The following is an 18,116-nucleotide window of genomic DNA, read 5'->3' as shown; positions in this document are numbered from 1 at the left end:
GGCATTCTGCCAAATAACTTTGGCAGTCTGCTCGGGGAACCATCCGACAGGATCCACCACCTCCTTTTCCCATAGGGCCTTGAGGACATTCAGTGTAGACCAGATGGATTGGTGGTCAAAGGTGTTTCAGCTACATTAATGTCATCCTTAGCTAAATTGACATTATTCATGACGTCCATGTGCTTCACAGCCAATGAAGTACTTCAGAATTGTAGTCACTGTGGTAATGTAGGAAAAGACGGTCGACAATTTGGACACAGCAAGCTACCACAAAGTAATGTGATAATGACTGGATAATCTGTTTTTTGTGATGTTGATTAAGGGATAATTTTTTTATATATATTCGTTCATGGAACGTGGGCGTCGCTGGTTAGGATAGTATTTATTGCCCATCCCTAACTGCCCTTGAGAAGGTGGTGGTGAGCTGCCTTCTTGAACCGCTGCAGTCCATGTGGGGTAAATGCATCCACAATGCTGTTAGGAAGGGAGTTCCAGGATTTTGACCCAGCGACAGTGAAGGAAAAGCGATATAATTCCAAGTCAGGAAAGTGTGTGGCTTGGAGGGGAACTTGCAGATGATGGTATTCCCATGCATCTGCTGCCCTTGTCCGTTTAGGTGGTAGAGGTCACGGGTTTGGAAGGTGCTGTCTAAGGAGCCTTGATGCATTGCTGCAGTGCATCCTGTAGATGGTACACACTGCTGCCACTGTGCGTCGGTGGTGGAGGGAGTGAATGTTTGTAGATGGGGTGCCAATCAAGCGGGCTGCTTTGTCCTGGATGGTGTCCAGCTTCTTGAGTGTTGTTGGAGCTGCACCCATCCAGGCAAGTGGACAGTATTCCATTACACTCCTGACTTGTGCCTTGTAGATGGTGGACAGACTTCAGGGAGTCAGGTGGTGAACTACTCATTTCATGAACCCTTTTTTTTCCCTCCAGGAAATATGTGGCGCGTCTTTAAGACAGCAAAGGAGCCGTACTGCTTTAAGAACCAGCAAGCCTCAAGAGTTAGAGAAAGTGCATTTTGGTTGCCGTTAGATACAAGCATATGGAGAGGGAACCAACCAGCTTAAAAGAATGCATTCTCGTTGCCTTCGACACATCCATTCCGAGACTGCAATTCAAAGGGTGCATTCACGTTGCCTTGGATGCAGCCACTGGGACTGAGCATCGAGAGATACATTTGTTACAATTTAATTTTGAAGTGGCTTATAGTGCAAACAGCCTGTTCTAACAAGAGACTCAGACAGACAACGTCGTGTTAGCACCTGTAAGAAGGGCTCTCAGTCGATTTCAACTGAAGGAAGCGAATTTAGTCTGTTTATTTATTATCTCTCAAAATTCTAAAAATAGTCAAGCCAAAACAGAGATCTCTGATAATTTAAACTGAAGGAAGGGAATTTAGACTGACAATCTTTTATCACTCAAAAACTCAAGTCAAATTGATTCTACCGAAAGTGTTTGCAAGTTGTTAATTGTTGAAATTCATCGCTGGAGAAGGAAAGCATCACTTACTGCTGGAATTAGACTACGGACTGTTCTCGTGTTGAAGAACCTTTTCTCCCCCATCGGATGGCTGTGAGGACTTCAAGCAACATTGGACTGTAACTTTGCAAGGACTCTAATTTTTTTCTAATTTAGTAGCGTTTAAGAATTTAGCTTTTCTAATTAAATAGTTAATTTGTTGATTTAAAGACACTGGTTTGGTTAGCCTCTTTCGGGGGTTAATAGATGGTACAATTTGGCTGGGTCTTTCTTTAATTTGGAAAGTTTAAAATAATATGTTAGGCGATCTTGAGTACAGGACTGAAATAACAGTGCATTTCTCCCACCACAATCAGAATCGTATATTTTGATTGGGGGCTTTGACTGCAGCAGTCAGTCCGAACACTCGCCACAGGATTCCTAGCCTCTGATCTGTCCTTGTAGCCATGGTATTTATATGGCTACACCAGTTCAGTTTCTGGTCAATGGTAACCACTAGGATGTTAATAGTGGGGGAATTCAGCGATCGTAATGCTATTGAATATCAAGGGAGATGGTGAAATTCTCTCGTTTGAGATAGCCATTATCTGGCACTTATGTGGCATGAATGTTACTTGCCACTTTTCAGCCCAAACCTGGATGTTGTCCAGGTCTTGCTGCATTTCTACACAGACTGCTTCGTTATCGGAGTCGTACATGGTGCTGAGCATTGTGCAATCAGCAGCGAACATCCCCACTTCTGACCTTATGATTGAAGGTAGGTCATTGATGAAGCAGCTGAAGATGGTTCGGCCTAGCACACTACCCTGAGGAACTCCTGCAGTGATGCCCTGGAGGTCAGATGATTGACCTCCAACAACCATCTTCCTTTGCGCTAGGTATGACTCCCACCAGCAGAGAGTTTTCCCCGATTCCCACTGACGCCAGTTTTGCTAGGGCTCCTTGATGCCATACTCAATCAAATATTGCCCTGATGTCAAGGGCAGTCACTCTTACTCTCACCTCTCGAGTTCAGCTCTTTTGTCCATGTTTAAACCAAGCTATCATGAGGTCAGGAGCTGACTGACCCTGGCAAAACCCAAACTGAGCATCACTGAGCAGGTTATTGCTAAGCAAGTGCCACTTGATAGCACTGTTGATGACACCTTCCATTACTTTACTGATGATTGGGAGTAGCCTGATGGGGCGGTAATTGGCCTGATTGGATTTGTCCTGCTTGTGTACAGAACATACCTGGGCAACTTTCCATATTGCCGGGTAAATGCCAGTGTTGTAGCTGTACAGGAACAGCTTGGCTAGGGACACTGCAAGTTCTGCAGCACAGGCCTTCCGTACTGTTGTCGGAATGTTGCCAGGGCCCATAGCCTTTGCAATATCCAGTGCCTTCAATAAATATTGATCAGCACACTAGGGATAACTCCGCTGCCCCAAACATCATCTGCTTCACCTACCCTGTCCATCAGGCCACAGCTGACTGGGATCCCATCAACGTGGTCACAAGTCGATCTCAAAAAAAAGTAAACATGACACTTATCACCACTGGCACACATGCACCACATGGACAATGCCACAGCTGACTGACTGGAGAGAAGAACTGCTCGCTGGTAGAGAGTTGGCTAGGTACAACATCCAGATCACTGCCCTCAGTGAGACTCGTCTATCTGAGGAGGGTCAGCACAAGGAAAATCGACACAGGTTACACATTCATTTCGAGTGGCCATGGCGTGAAGCTGGTGTAGGCCTTGCTGTCATGAACCATCTCGTCACTAAATTGACTAACCTTCCCAAGGGTGTTAACGATCGTCTGATGGTGCTTAAACTCCCCTGCTCGGCAACAGGCAAGCAACTATCAGTGTGTATGCCCCTACCATGACCGACCCTGATGAAGTAGAGAACAAATTTTATGATAACCTGCATTCCATCACTGCTGCTGTACCAAAGTCAGACAAGCTAATCATTCTTGGTGACTTCAACACAGGAGTTGGTGCAGATCACCAGGCGTGGGAAGGGTTCATCAGAAAACAACAGGGCTGGCAGTTGTAACAGCAATGGTCTCCTTTTGCTGAAGATGTGTGTGGAGCATGAGCTCTTAATCACGAACACATTTTCCTCCTCCCTAACTGCAACAAGACCCCCTTGGATACACCCCTGTTCCTTGCATTAGCATCTAAATCGACTGTGTTATCACTAGGCAGAGGGATAGGCAGGATGTGCATGTAACGAAAGTCATGTGCGGCGCTTACTGATGGACTGACCACCGCCTTACCATCTCAAAGGTGAATATGCCCCCCGGGGCATAAAGGTCCCGAAGCATCTCAAAATCTCAAGGCTCAAACAGGCGGTCGTGAAGGAATCTCTCTGAGAAACTCGAGAGTCACCTGTGTACAGCGAAATGGACATATTGCATTGAGGATGGCTGGACAATATTCAGGGATATAGGGTACTCCACTGCTCTGGAGGTCCTTGGCCCTACCTCTTGTAAGCATCTAGATTGTTTCTGTCAAATCAATGAGATGATCCAGAAACTACTGGAGGAGAAACAGTGCCTCTGTAGGGCTTACCTCAATGACGAGTCATCACTATCCAAGCACGATGCCTACTGTAACATCCACAGGAATGTCCAATGCAAGCTCAGAGAGATGCAAGACACTTGTCTGAATCAGAAAGCAGACCAACTCCAGTCATATGCTGACCATAAAGACCGGAAGAGATTCTACGATGCTCTAAAATCTGTCTATGGGCCCCAGTCTACTACTTCACCAATCCTCGTTGCCAAAAGGACAACAATGCTCACAGAAAAAAATTCTAGAAAGATGGGCAAAGCACTTCAACCACATCCTCAAACAGCCTGCATCCAACAATGAAGAAGCAATCAACAGGCTGCCACAGGTTGCCATCAACTGTTCTCTTGATGACCCACCCACAGGGTTCAAAACGACAAAAGCTATGAAACTCCTGTCTAGTAGTAAAGCTCCAGGAGCTGATGGCCTCCAGCCTTGCAGACTTCAGCTGGGATAGCAACACCTGGTCAAGAAGCTCACTGAACTCCTTTAGGCTATCTGAGAGCTAGGAAACATCAAGCAAGAATGCAAAGATGGTGCCATTGTCCACCTGTACAAGTGGAAAGGAACTCGCCGATCTTGCAACAATCAAAGAAGAATCTCATTCCTCTCCATCACCAGCAAAAATCTTCACCAGAATCCTTAGCGCACCATCATGACCAGGATCCGTTGCCAGAGAGTCAGTGCAGTTTCAGAACAAAAATCGAGGGAGAACTGATATGGTGTTTGCCGTTAGACAGCTCCAGAAGAAATGCCAAGAACAGAACATGGACCTCTGCACATTTGTTGACCTGACCAATGCATTTGAGACAGTCAGTCGTGAGGGCCTTTGGAAGGTAATGGAGAAATTTGGCGATACAGAGAAATTCATCACAATGGTTTTACAGTTCCATGAAGGCATGCTCGCGTATGTCCTAGATGATGGTGAGCCTTCTGACCCATTCCCAGTTACTAATGCAGTTAACAAGAGCTGCATGCGAGCACCAACCCTCAATAGCATGTCTTTTCCACCATAACCTCCGATGCCTTCCATGATGGTGATCCTGGCATCGAAATCAGATATTACATGGACAGGATGCTGCTCAGCTTGAGACGTAACCCAAGGTCTCCAAGGACATACTTCACGATTTCCTGTTTGCTGATGAATATGCATTAGTTGCCGTTTTGGAGCTGGGCATGCAATGTATAGCATTTTAGCTAGCTCTGCTTTCATGCCCCAGTAATTGCCCTTTTTTAAGTTTAAAATACTAGTCTTGGACCCTGTCACAAGGGTTTTATTTTTATACTAAAATGTGTATCTAAAAAAAATAAAAAAAGGATATTTAGGGCACATAGACACCTGCAAATACCTGAAATTTTTGATGTTGACTTTGTATACAAGCATAGGAAGGCAAGCAGTTTCAAGGATGCCAGCCAGGGGTTTTCCACCTCCTCACAGCAGCACTTTGAATGACAGGGGAGACACTGTGCCTGGTCATGTGATCGGCTCAGGGAGGTTTACTTCCACTTTGGACCCTTTAAAAAAAAGTGAGTTGGACATAGAGCAGACATTTGAAACTTAGACCTGATCTGCCTGGAGACTAGAGAAAAAGACCTCTCTCTGTAAAAAGAAAACCTGCAGCTCTTGGAAAGGAATCCTGTATTTGAAAGGCAGCAGAATCTATTGCCTCCTATCTCTGAAGAATTCCTACATACAGTGTGGTTCTTGTTTCCTCCTGTGTTTTGGGAAATCCTAGAACCTGAAGAAAGTTTCTACTGCTGTATTGCTGCTCAGAGCCCAAAGCAGACCTGTGACTACACACCTCCTGAAAGACCCATGTGATGCCAGTAGTCGAATTGCCTTGAACGCCTACTTGAACATAGACTGTTGATCAACCTCGCCTGGAGAAACTTTGAGTGACATCCGACGATTCGACTCTGGGATACCACACCCAAATGAAGAATTTCCTATCAGAACGTCACAAACAGATATTTTATTATTCCTTTTATTCATACGAAACATCTGTAAACCAGAATCATTTTGCCCCTGGTTAACAGTTTTTTTTAAATGTGTGTGTGTGTGTGTGCGTGCATGAAGGCTAGGGAAATAAGGACCTTCGATTTATCTCATTAGTGGTGAAGACCTACTTTTTTCTAATAAATAGCTAACATTGTTGTTGTTCAAAGATATCTAGTTCACGTGCTTTATTCTGGGGGACAAATATGCTATTCTTCAGTAGGTGGGAAAATTCATTGATATGCTGTGACCCGTGGAGAACTGGGACTGAATTAACAGTGCATTTCTCCCGCCTTGGTCGTAACAACCCATTCTTCTCTCCCTCAAACTGAAAGTAAAATTCAATCATATTATGATCGCTGCTACCGAGGGGCACCTTCACTATTAGATCATTAATTAATCCTATCTCATTGCACAATACCAGGTCTAGTATAACCTGCTCTCTGGTTCGCTCCAGAATGTGCAGTTGTTAGAAATTATCCCAAAAGCATTCTATGAACTCCTCATCTAGGCTACCTTTGCCCATCTGATTTTTCCAGTCTATATGCTGATTAAAATCCCCCACAATTATTGCTTTACCTTTCTGACAAACTCCCATTATTGCTTCCTTTATACTCTGTCCAACTGTGTGGTGACTGTTAGGGGCCCTGTACACCACTCTCACGAGTGACATCTTACCTTTATCATTTCTTATCTCTACCCAAACCGCTTCAACATCTTGGTTTCCTGAAGTTAGGTCATCCCTCATATGCTAATACCATCATTAATTAACGGAGCCAACTCTCCTTTTCCTAGCTTCCTGACCTTCCTATATGTCAAGTACCCTTCAATATTCAGATCCCAATCTATGTCATCCTGTAGCCATGTCTCTGTAATGGCTATCAGATTGTACTTATTTATTTCTATTTGCACTATCAGTTCATCTCTTCCTCTAACCAAAAAAAAAGGACTCTGGTGTGTTGATAAGGTAAGCTTTTTATTTAAAAAGTTCTGTCCGTCGGATTGCTAAGCGAACAAGTTTTGACCTTTTTTTTGGTTTTTCAGTAGATTTGTTGGAAATTTAGAATAGTGGGAATGGAGGTTAAGGCAGTTCTATGTTCCTCCTGCAGAATGTGGGAGGTAAGGGTCGCCAAGAGCGTCCCTGCTGACTGCATCTGCAGGAAGTGCACCCTACTCCAGCTCCTCGAGAACCGCTTTAGGGAACTGGAGCTGGATGAACTTCGGATCATTCGGGAGGCGGAGGGGGTTACTGAGAGGAGTTACGGGGAGGTAGTCACACCTCAGGTAAAAGAAGTAGGTAGATGGGTTACCGTCAGGGGAAGGAGAGGGAACCAGCAGGCAGTGCAGGGATCCCCTGTGGCCGTTTCCCTCAACAACAGGTATACCGTTTTGGATACTGTTGCGGGGGACGACTTACCAGGGGTAAGCAATGGGGTACAGGTATCTGGCACAGAGTCTGTCCCTGTTGCTCAGAAGGGAAGGGGGAAGAGGAGCAGAGCATTAGTCATTGGGGACTCCATAGTTAGGGGAACAGATAGGAGGTTCTGTGGGAACGAGAGAGACTCACGGTTGGTGTGTTGCCTCCCAGGTGCCAGGGTTCGTGATGTCTCGGATCGTGTTTTTGGGATCCTTAAGGGGGAGAGGGAGCAGCCCCAAGTCGTGGTCCACATAGGCACCAACGACATAGGTAGGAAGAGAGATGGGGATTTAAGGCAGAAATTCAGGGAGCTAGGGTGGAAGCTTAGAGCGAGAACAAACAGAGTTGTTATCTCTGGGTTGTTGCCCGTGCCACGTGATAGCGAAGCGAGGAATAGGGAGAGAGAGGAGTTGAACACGTGGCTGCAGGGATGGTGTAGGAGGGAGGGTTTTGGTTTCCTGGATAATTAGGGCTCTTTCTGGGGTAGGTGGGACCTCTACAAACAGGATGGTCTTCACCTGAACCAGAGGGGTACCAATATCCTGGGGGGGAGATTTGCTAGTGCTCTTCGGGGGGGTTTAAACTAATTCAGCAGGGGAATGGGAACCTAAATTGTAGTTCCAGTGTACAGGATGTTGAGAGTAGTGAGGTCAGGGATAAGGTTACAAGGACACAAGAGGGCACTGGCAAGCAAGAACTTGGTTTAAAGTGTGTCTACTTCAACGCCAGGAACATCCAGAATAAGGTGGGTGAGCTTGCAGCATGGGTTGGTACCTGGGATCCTGATGTTGTGGCCATTTTGGAGACATGGGTAGAGCAGGGGCAGGAATCGATGTTGCAGGTCCCGGGATTTAGATGTTTCAGTAAGAACAGAGAAGATGGTAAAAGAGGGGGGGGTGTGGCATTGTTAATCAAGGAGAGTATTACAGCGGCAGAAAGGACGTTTGAGGACTCGTCTACTGAGGTAGTATGGGCCGAGGTTAGAAACAGGAGAGGAGAGGTCACCCTGTTGGGAGTCTTCTATAGGCCTCCAAATAGTTCCAGAGATGTAGAGGAAAGGATAGCGAAGATGATTCTCGACAGGGGTGAGAGTAACAGGGTAGTTGTTATGGGGGACTTTAACTTTCCAAATATTGACTGGAAATACTATAGTTCGAGTATTTTAGATGGGTCAGTTTTTGTCCAGTGTGTGCAGGAGGGTTTTCTGACACAGTATGTAGACAGGCCAACCAGGGGCGATGCCACATTGGATTTGGTACTGGGTAATGAACCCGGCCAGGTGTTAGATTTAGATGCAGGTGAGCACTTTGGCGATAGTGATCACAATTCGGTTAGGTTTACCTTAGCGATGGGCAGGGACAGGTATATACCGCAGGGCAAGAATTATAGCTGGGGGAAAGGAAATTATGATGCGATTAGGCAAGATTTAGGATGCGTAGGATGGGGAAGGAAACTGCAGGGCATGGGCACAATCGAAATGTGGAGCTTATTCAAGGAGCAGCTACTGCGTGTCCTTGATAAGTATGTACCTGTCAGGCAGGGAGGAATTTGTCGAGCGAGGGAGCCGTGCTTTACTAAAGAAGTTGAAGCGCTTGTCAAGAGGAAGGCGGCGGTTTATGTTAGGATGAGACGCGAAGGCTCAGTTCGGGCGCTTGAGAGTTACAAGCTAGCCAGGAAGGATCTAAAGGGAGAGCTAAGAAGAGCAAGGAGAGGACACGAGAAGTCATTGGCGGATAGGATCAAGGAAAACCCCAAGGCTTTCTATAGGTATATCAGGAATAAAAGAATGACTAGAGTTAGATTAGGGCCAATCAAGGATAGTAGTGGGAAGTTGTGTGTGGAATCAGAGGAGATAGGGGAAGCGTTAAATGAATATTTTTCGTCAGTATTTACAGTAGAGAAAGAAAATGTTGTCGAGGAGAATTCAGACTACTCGGCTAGATGGGATTGAGGTTCACAAGGAGGTGGTGTTAGCAATTTTGGAAAGTGTGAAAATAGATAAGTCCCCTGGGCCAGATGGGATTTATCCGAGGATTCTCTGGGAAGCCAGGGAGGAGATTGCAGAGTCTTTGTCCTGGATCTTTATGTCGTCATTGTCGACAGGAATAGTGCCGGAAGACTGGAGGATAGAAAATGTTGTCCCCTTGTTCAAGAAGGGGAGTAGAGACAGCCCTGGTAATTATAGACCTGTGAGCCTTACTTCGGTTGTGGGTAAAATGTTGGAAAAGGTTATAAGAGACAGGATTTATAATCATCTTGAAAAGAATAAGTTCATTAGCGATAGTTAGCAGGGTTTTGTGAAGGGTAGGTCGTGCCTCACAAACCTTATTGAGTTTTTCGAGAAGGTGACCAAACAGGTGGATGAGGGTAAAGCAGTGGATGTGGTGTATATGGATTTCAGTAAGGCGTTTGATAAGGTTCCCCACGGTAGGCTATTGCAGAAAATACGGAAGTTTGGGGTTGAAGGTGATTTGGAGCTTTGGATCAGAAATTAGCTAGCTGAAAGAAGACAGAGGGTGGTGGTTGATGGCAAATGTTCATCCTGGAGTTTAGTTACTAGTGGTGTACCGCAAGGATCTGTTTTGGGGCCACTGCTGTTTGTCATTTTTATAAATGACCTGGAAGAGGGTGTAGAAGGGTGGGTTAGTAAATTTGCGGATGACATGAAGGTCGGTGGAGTTGTGGATAGTGCCGAAGGATGTTGTAGGGTACAGAGGGACATAGATAGGCTGCAGAGCTGGGCTGAGAGATGGCAAATGGAGTTTAATGCGGAAAAGTGCAAGGTGATTCACTTTGGAAGGAGTAACAGGGATGCAGAGTACTGGGCTAATGGGAAGATTCTTGGTAGTGTAGATGAACAGAGAGATCTTGGTGTCCAGGTACATAAATCCCTGAAAGTTGCTACCCAGGTTAATAGGGCTGTTAAGAAGGCATATGGTGTGTTAGCTTTTATTAGTAGGGGGATTGAGTTTCGGAGCCACGAGGTCATGCTGCAGCTGTAAAAAACTCTGGTGAGACCGCACCTGGAGTATTGCGTGCAGTTCTGGTCACCGCATTATAGGAAGGATGTGGAAGCTTTGGAAAGGGTGCAGAGGAGATTTACTAGGATGTTGCCTGGTATGGAGGGAAGGTCTTACGAGGAAAGGCTGAGGGACTTGAGGTTGTTTTCGTTGGAGAGAAGGAGGAGGAGAGGTGACTTAATAGAGACATAAAAGATAATCAGAGGGTTAGATAGGGTGGATAGTGAGAGTCTTTTTCCTCGGATGGTGATGGCAAACACGAGGGGACATAGCTTTAAGTTGAGGGGTGATAGATATAGGACAGATGTCAGAGGTAGTTTCTTTACTCAGAGAGTAGTAGGGGCGTGGAACGCCCTGCCTGCAACAGTAGTAGACTCGCCAACTTTAAGGGCATTTAAGTGGTCATTGGATAGACATATGGATGAAAATGGAATAGTGTAGGTCAGATGGTTTCACAGGTCGGCGGAACATCGAGGGCCGAAGGGCCTGTACTGCACTGTAATGTACTAAAAAAAAAAAATCTGTTTTGTTTCGAATGCTACATGCACTCAGATACAGTGCCTTTAGTTGTGTCATTTTATTATTTTTGTAACCTCTCGCCTCATCTGTTGATTTACTCTTAGATTTGTACATTCTGTCCCTCCCTGTCACAGTCTGTTTATCATTTCCCGTATCAATGCCTTCCTTTCTTGGCTTTTCTCTACTCCTTGATTTACCATATCTTCTCAATGGACAATGAGGATCACTTCTTATACCTTGGGAGCCTCCTCTCAGCTAGACAGACATCAACAATGAAACTCATCATCGTCTCCAGTGTGCCAGCATGGCCTTTGGTCGTCTGTGAAAAGAGTGTTTGACGACAAAGACCTCAAAGCTGACACCATGCTCATAGTCTACAGGGCCGCAATGTTACCTGCCCTCCTGTATGCCCAGGAAACATAGACACTGTACAGCAGACATCTCGAAGCCCTGGAGAGATATCACCAATGGTGCCTCCGCAAGATCCTGCAAATTCAGTGGCCAGACAGGCGCTGCAATATCAATGTCCTCTCTCAGGCCAACGCCCCCAGTATCAAGACACTGATCACGGCTAATCATTACATTGGGCGGGCCACATCATCCGCATGCCTGACACAAGACTCCCAAAACAGGTTTTCTGTTCCGAGCTCCATCACAGCAAGAGGTTACCAGTCGGGCAGAGGAAATACTACAAGGATGTCCTTAAAGCCTCCCTGAAAAAATGTGACATCTCCATTGATTGATGGGAATCTCTTGCCTGAGATGCCCAAAATGGAGAACCATCCGTGAAGGCACCAGCCTGTTTGAACGACGTCGACATGCCCAACAGTGAGCAAGCGCAAAACAGAAGCAGCATTCAGAAATTCAAGCTTCCCATCCACTCGCCCCACCTGTGGCAGAGTGTGTGGATCCAGACTTGGACTATTCAGTCACCGAAGCAGCCACTACCCTGGAATGGAAGAAAGTCATCCTTGTTCCCAAGGGACTGCCTAACAAGATGATATCATTGGTACCTACATGGACCACGACGACTGGATCCTCCCCTTCCCATTGTGTGTTCCTCTCTAGCCCTGAGCAGCTGCCCTGAACCCTGGCACCAGGGAGGCAACACAGCCTTCTGGACTTTTGCTCTTTGCTGCAGAGAACAGTGTCAATCCCCCTCACTGTACTGTCCCCATTACCACTACATTCCTTTTTGCTCCCACCACTTGAATGGCTTCCTGTACCACGATGCCATGGCCAGTTTACTCATCGTCCTGCAGCCCCCACTCTCAACCAAACAATTTGGAAGAATCTCAAATATAGAGTCATAGAGTTATATAGCACAGAAACAGGCCCTGTTGGACAATCATGAAGGCTAAGGCTCCTGCACTCCTGCCCTCTGGGTCCCTTTACCTGCCTCAGCTGCAGCCACACTCTCTTGTCCCTGACCAAATCAGAAGACCCTATCCCAAGGGGTGTGACCACCTCTTGGTACAAAATGTCCAGGTATCTTTCCCCCTCCCTGATGTCTCTGTCAGTGTCTGCAGCTCGACCTCCAGTTCAACGACTGAGCCAAAGGTTCTCGAGCAGCCAACACTTACTGCCGATGTGTTAACCCTGGATCTCACTGGCATCCAGGAGCTCCCACATGCCGCAGTCATGACACATCACCTGCCCTGCCATCCTTAATGTGTTAACAAAAGGTTAAATAAAACATATAAAAAAGAAAATACATAATTGAATAAAATAATTTAAATGTTTTATGATGAGAATTTTTTTCACTCAATTGTTGGGATCTGGAACACTACCTGAAAAGGTGGTGAAAGCTAATCCATGAATAATTTTAAAAGGGACTTGGACAGGTACTTGAGGATGAAGAACTTATAGGGTTACGGAAAAAATTTGGTCCGAGGCGATTAGAGAATTCCTAATTTTTTTTCTGTCTCCATGTACTTGTTTTCGCTGCTCAGTTAAACCCAAGTTCATTCCCATTTAACCACTCTTGGACCCTGTCTCGTCCTCTATCACCCAGTCGGCCATGTTTCATTTCTCTCCTCTCATAGAAATCCCTACAACTTCACATTAATCCTCTGCCTTCCTACTCTCCTCCAGCTGTCACAGGCTCGAATCCATGAACTTAAGCTCGTCCAAAACTCGGCTGCCCATATCCAAACTCGCATGAAGTCCCATCACCCTCTGTTCATTGACCTACATTGATTCGTGATCCAACAACACCTCAAATTTAGAATTCTCATCCACGTGCTCATGGCCTTGCCCCTCCATATTTCTGGAACGACCTCCTGCCCTAAAACTGAGAACTCTGTGTTCCTCCAATTCTTGTTCTCACACATCCAGTATGATCTACTTCTTTGGTATTATACCCATTTTTGTTTGATTATGAACGAAAGAACTGGCATATATCAGGTTCGCAACCTCAGCACCTACCAAACCATTTTACAGCCAATGAAGTACATTTGAAGTGTAGTCACCATTGTATTGTAGGAAATACACAGCAAGGCCCCACAAACAGCAATAAGATAATGAGCTGAATCTTTTCTTTTTAGTAATATTGGTTGAGGGGTAAGAATTGGCCAGGACACAGAGGACTCATTGCTCTTCTTCGTATAGTGCAAGGGATCTTTTATATCCACAGGAGAGGGTAGATGGTGCCTCAGTTTAACGTCTCATCCGAAAGAGCCTTGACATTTTCCTGATGTTAAAAAGGTGCTAAATAAATGCAAGTTGTTGTTGCTGTAACATTATTTCTGCCTTACGATTTGCATTGAGGTAAACCCTGGCTACCTGAACCGACGACTTGTCGGGATCGGATCGGGTCGATATTCAGAGTCCAGCATTCGGGTTGGGCTGGACAGTGCTGCTTCCACGAAGTCACGGGATCAGGCTTACCCATGATGCTCCACAACCCCATCTGCAGGAATAGCCTGCTGCCAGAATGAAGGATATTCGGGTCAGGTCAGGCGCAAAAAAAAATTAAAGGACTCGGGCTTGGGTTGGCATTGGTCAGGACGGGCCAGGATTTATTTTTATACCTGAGCCAGGCTTTAGCTTGAGGCTCTAATGCACTGCTTGGCCCCTCTGCCCAAATAAATCTCTGATGCACTGCTCCAGCCTTGTGGACTCTTTATTCTTCAGCTCTGCCCAAGTCCAGCTTTCTACCAGCATCAAAAAAATGCACTGGGACTTGGCAAGAGTAAGAGTCATTGAGGAAACATAGAGAAAGACTACATAATAGTGTAGTAATTGCTTAATTTCTACTGTCTGTTGTATACACATCTGCTTTGTCTCCTGACTTAATCCCAATGATTTTCATCAATAAGGTATTCATAATGTATTTAAATCTACATACGTTCCACACAATGAGAAACAGCATCCTGTGTATCGTCCATCATGCTATTCAAAATTTAGCCTTCTTTCAACTTAACATCGATCAAACTATTAAGATTCCATGAAAACATTTACTCTAACCCACAATTCCATCCCCCTTCCCACGTACTCACTCAGGTTCAGCCTAAAGTGCACAATCATCCACTTAACATTGAATCAGGGATTTAAACACCACATGCCAATCACCAAAATTGTCTACTTTCATAACAAAGCCACACCTTGCCTTATTCTTACTGCATCTTACAACATCCCAAATTCTACCCCGCACAAATCACATGACCAAAAGCACCAGCTCCTTCCATCATATCCAGTACTACTTGCCACAGTCTTCCCAGCCTTAGCAAATCCTGGAAAGTTTAGCTTCAGGTTCCAACCATCGAGAAGCTCACATTAGGAGCCAACATCACTAGCATAGAATTATAACAGCTTTGAGGTAGGCTGAAAAAACATACTTGTCTAGAAATTGTCCAGTAACATTTGTGCCACACAAGTGTCAGGCAAAGACCATCTCCAACAAGAGGGCCGAGTGGCCTGTTCCTGTGCTGTACTGTTCTTTGTTCTTTGAACCATCGCCCTTTGACATTCAATGGCATTACCATCGCTGAATCCCCCACTATCAACATCCTAGGGGCTACCATTGACCAGAAACTGAACTGGAGTAGCCATATAAATAACGTGGCTACAAGAGTAGGTCAGAGGCTAGGAATCCTGAGGCGTGTAACTCACCTCCTGACTCCCCAAAGCCTTTTCACCATCTACAAGGCACAAGTCAGGAGTGTGATGAAATAGTCTCCACTTGCCTGGATGGGGAGAAGCTCGACACCATCCAGGACAAAGCAGCCCACTTGATTGGCACCCCATCTACAAACATTCACTCCCTCCACCGACGCACAGTGGCAGCAGTGTGCACCATCTACAAGATGCACGACAGCAATGCACCAAGGCTCCTTAGACAGCACCTTCCAAACCCGTGACCTTTACCAACTAGGACAAGGGCAGCAAATGCATGCGAACACACCACCTGCAAGTTCCCCTCCAAGTCACACACTATCCTCACTTGCAACTATATCGCCGTTCCTTCACTGTCGCTGGGTCAAAATTCTGGAACTCCCTTCCAAACAGCACTGTGGGTGTACCTACCCCACATGGACTGTAGCTGTTCAAGAAGGCAGCTCACTACCACCTTCTCGAGGGCAAACAGGGATGGGCAATAAATGTGGCCTGGCCAGCAATGCCCACATCCCATGAATTAATTTTTAAAATTACTTAAGATATTATTAGCTATTTAGAAGGTGAAGATCATACTCAACAAACTTAATAGACATGGAACTGAGTTCTGATGAAAGGTCTCCAAACTGAAACATTAAATCTGTTTCCCTCTCCACTGATGCTGCCTGACCTGAGTATTTCCAGCATTTTGTGTTTTTATTTCAGATTTCCAGCAGCTGTAATATTTTGCGAATGTTCAGAGACTTGGGACACTAGCATTGACAAATTCCCAAAAGACTCAATTAAAGATGAAGCTACAGTAATCCACAGTACAATATGGGGCAGTATAGATGATTAGTTTTAAAGAATGGGAAACTGACACTTTTCATAACAGTATCTAAACAGGGTTGAGTGTGATCTCAGAAGGGTCAATGCTTGGATCCCAGTTGTTGCCAATGTACATTGATAACGAACAAAATCTAATTAAGTTTGTAAAATTACCTTGCAATAAAATTGGGATATCAGAGACAGAGTACAGAGACAAATAATAGTAGAGGAATTTAGATAGGATATATAATTGGACAGGCAAATAAAGTTCAACCATGATAAGTGTAAAATACTGCACACTGGATTAACAAATGTGCATTGGTATAAAAACAAAGACAGGGATCAATTGGCAATGAAAACACATTTGGGAAGCATAACTAGGAATGTTGATTGGCTTATCAATTTTGATGCATAAAACTTAAAAAAAGCAATGGGCATTCTGGGATGGAAAAACTTAATACTGTACAAGTCTACAGAGATTTTGCTGAAACTCTGTTCCAATTCTGGTCACTCTGCTACAGATGCATACTGGAGAACATGCAGAAAACAGTAAATAGACTGACCCAAAATAGAGAAGCTTAAGCTTTACAATCTAGAAAGACAGTTAAGTTAGGTGGAGCCAGGAGCAGGGGGAGACTCAAGTTCTTTGGCTGTACCAGCAGTTTCATGTGTGTTTTGCACTGCTAACCAAAAAGGAGGTTTTATTGCACTATTTGAAACATATAGTAGTGTCAACAGGATATGCACAAAGTGTTACTTTAAATTCAAGCAGAATGCAAGATCAAAAACTACAAATTAATACAAATCAAAATCAATGAAAAAGTTTTAAAGTATCTTGGGTATAGCTTCTCTATTCGTCATACATTTTTGGAATTAACTGCTAGATGAGGTAGCAGAAGTTACAATTTAAGGGGATGTTTAAGAGGAGGCTCGATATTATGAAAGGAGAGTCAAGCACCAGACTGATTTTGATGGGTTGAACTGCCGACTCTTAACCTGATTTTACGACGACTTAGGAATCTGATCAGTTATTTGCCAAAAACAAAATGTATTATGTTGCATACAAGACGCTTAATTGCACATTTTTAAGTCTATTTGCACCACAGAAGACGATTCACATCATGAATGAGATCACTGTTTATAACGTAGAGTTGGACAACCCTCAAATACTTACATTTTAAAACTCAAGATTTCCTTGAAATAAGCATAAATAGCCCTAAACATTTTATACACAACTAAGGTTTATTGTCGTTACACAACGCGGGCGGGGAGTGAGAGAGAAAGAAAGAAAAGAAAGAGAGAGAATATAAGTCCATCAACAACAACCAAAAAAATCTGTCCAACTTCACTGCAACTAACTGGAAAGCTTTGCTACTTTCTAGCACCACCGAGTGTAAATACGCGTTAAACACTTCAAACGAGGGAGAATTTTTTTTAAAGCGTAAGATTTCAAAGTATTTTTAAAATTAGCTGCAGTGTTTGTGTAGAGCAGGATACGTTCCCCGACCCTGGTGTTATGCTTACGACGCCGAGACTCCCCTTTAAAAGAACCGAAATCCACGTTAAAGAATAAATAAAATGCTTCTTTTGAAAAAAAGTTCAATAGTAATAGCGCTTCAGTTAATGGTCATGGAGGGACATTAGAACAGAAAAGAACTCGCAAACTCTAACATTTGTAGTTAAGTGAATCAAGGCCTAATCTGGGCCTCGGGACCCCCGCCTTCTCTCCCCGGAGCCAGAGAGAAAGTTTTCCGGCTCGGATCGGCCTCACTTACCGTCGCTTTCCCTCGATCTTTTCAGAGATGCAGGGAGGTAGCTCTCGGCTTGCTTTCTCTCCCCGAACCCCTGCGATCTTCAAGCCGCATCTGAACTCAGCTTTAGGTTGTTATTTTATTCCTCGTTCCTGCAGTCCCCGTCACCCAGGTTATTTTTTTTTTTAAGGACACAACATGGCGGTTCCCAAGACGCATGCGCTCTGCGGTGTGTCTATTTGGAGGGAGGGGGAGGGGGGGGGGGGGGGGGGGGGGGAGACCAAATCCGAATGAATTCGGCAATCTTCGGCACAGCAGTTTGCATGGGCTTTGGCAGCAAGGCAGAATGGCACATTGAAACCAAACCCATCAAGTCCGTGCAAATATCCGCATGAATTACCTCTCCTAATCCACCCCTCCGCTCGTTTCACAAACTTTTAAAATTAT

At 44.9% G+C, this 18,116-nt stretch overlaps 1 protein-coding gene across 1 annotated transcript in view; it reads right to left on the bottom strand.

Annotated features, from left to right (window-relative positions):
• smad4b (SMAD family member 4b) overlaps nt 1–17,888 on the bottom strand; it is a 125,491-nt gene extending 107,603 nt beyond the window's left edge. The window contains exon 1 of the mRNA XM_068030595.1: nt 17,694–17,888. The gene's annotated coding sequence lies outside the window, so the exon portion shown is untranslated. The remainder of the gene's footprint in view (nt 1–17,693) is intronic.
• Nucleotides 17,889–18,116: the final 228 nt, after the last annotated feature.

The sequence above is a fragment of the Heterodontus francisci genome, chromosome 1 (assembly GCF_036365525.1).
Source record: "Heterodontus francisci isolate sHetFra1 chromosome 1, sHetFra1.hap1, whole genome shotgun sequence".
Classification (NCBI taxonomy): Eukaryota; Metazoa; Chordata; class Chondrichthyes; order Heterodontiformes; family Heterodontidae; genus Heterodontus; species Heterodontus francisci.
This window is presented reverse-complemented; position numbering and strand designations above follow the sequence as displayed.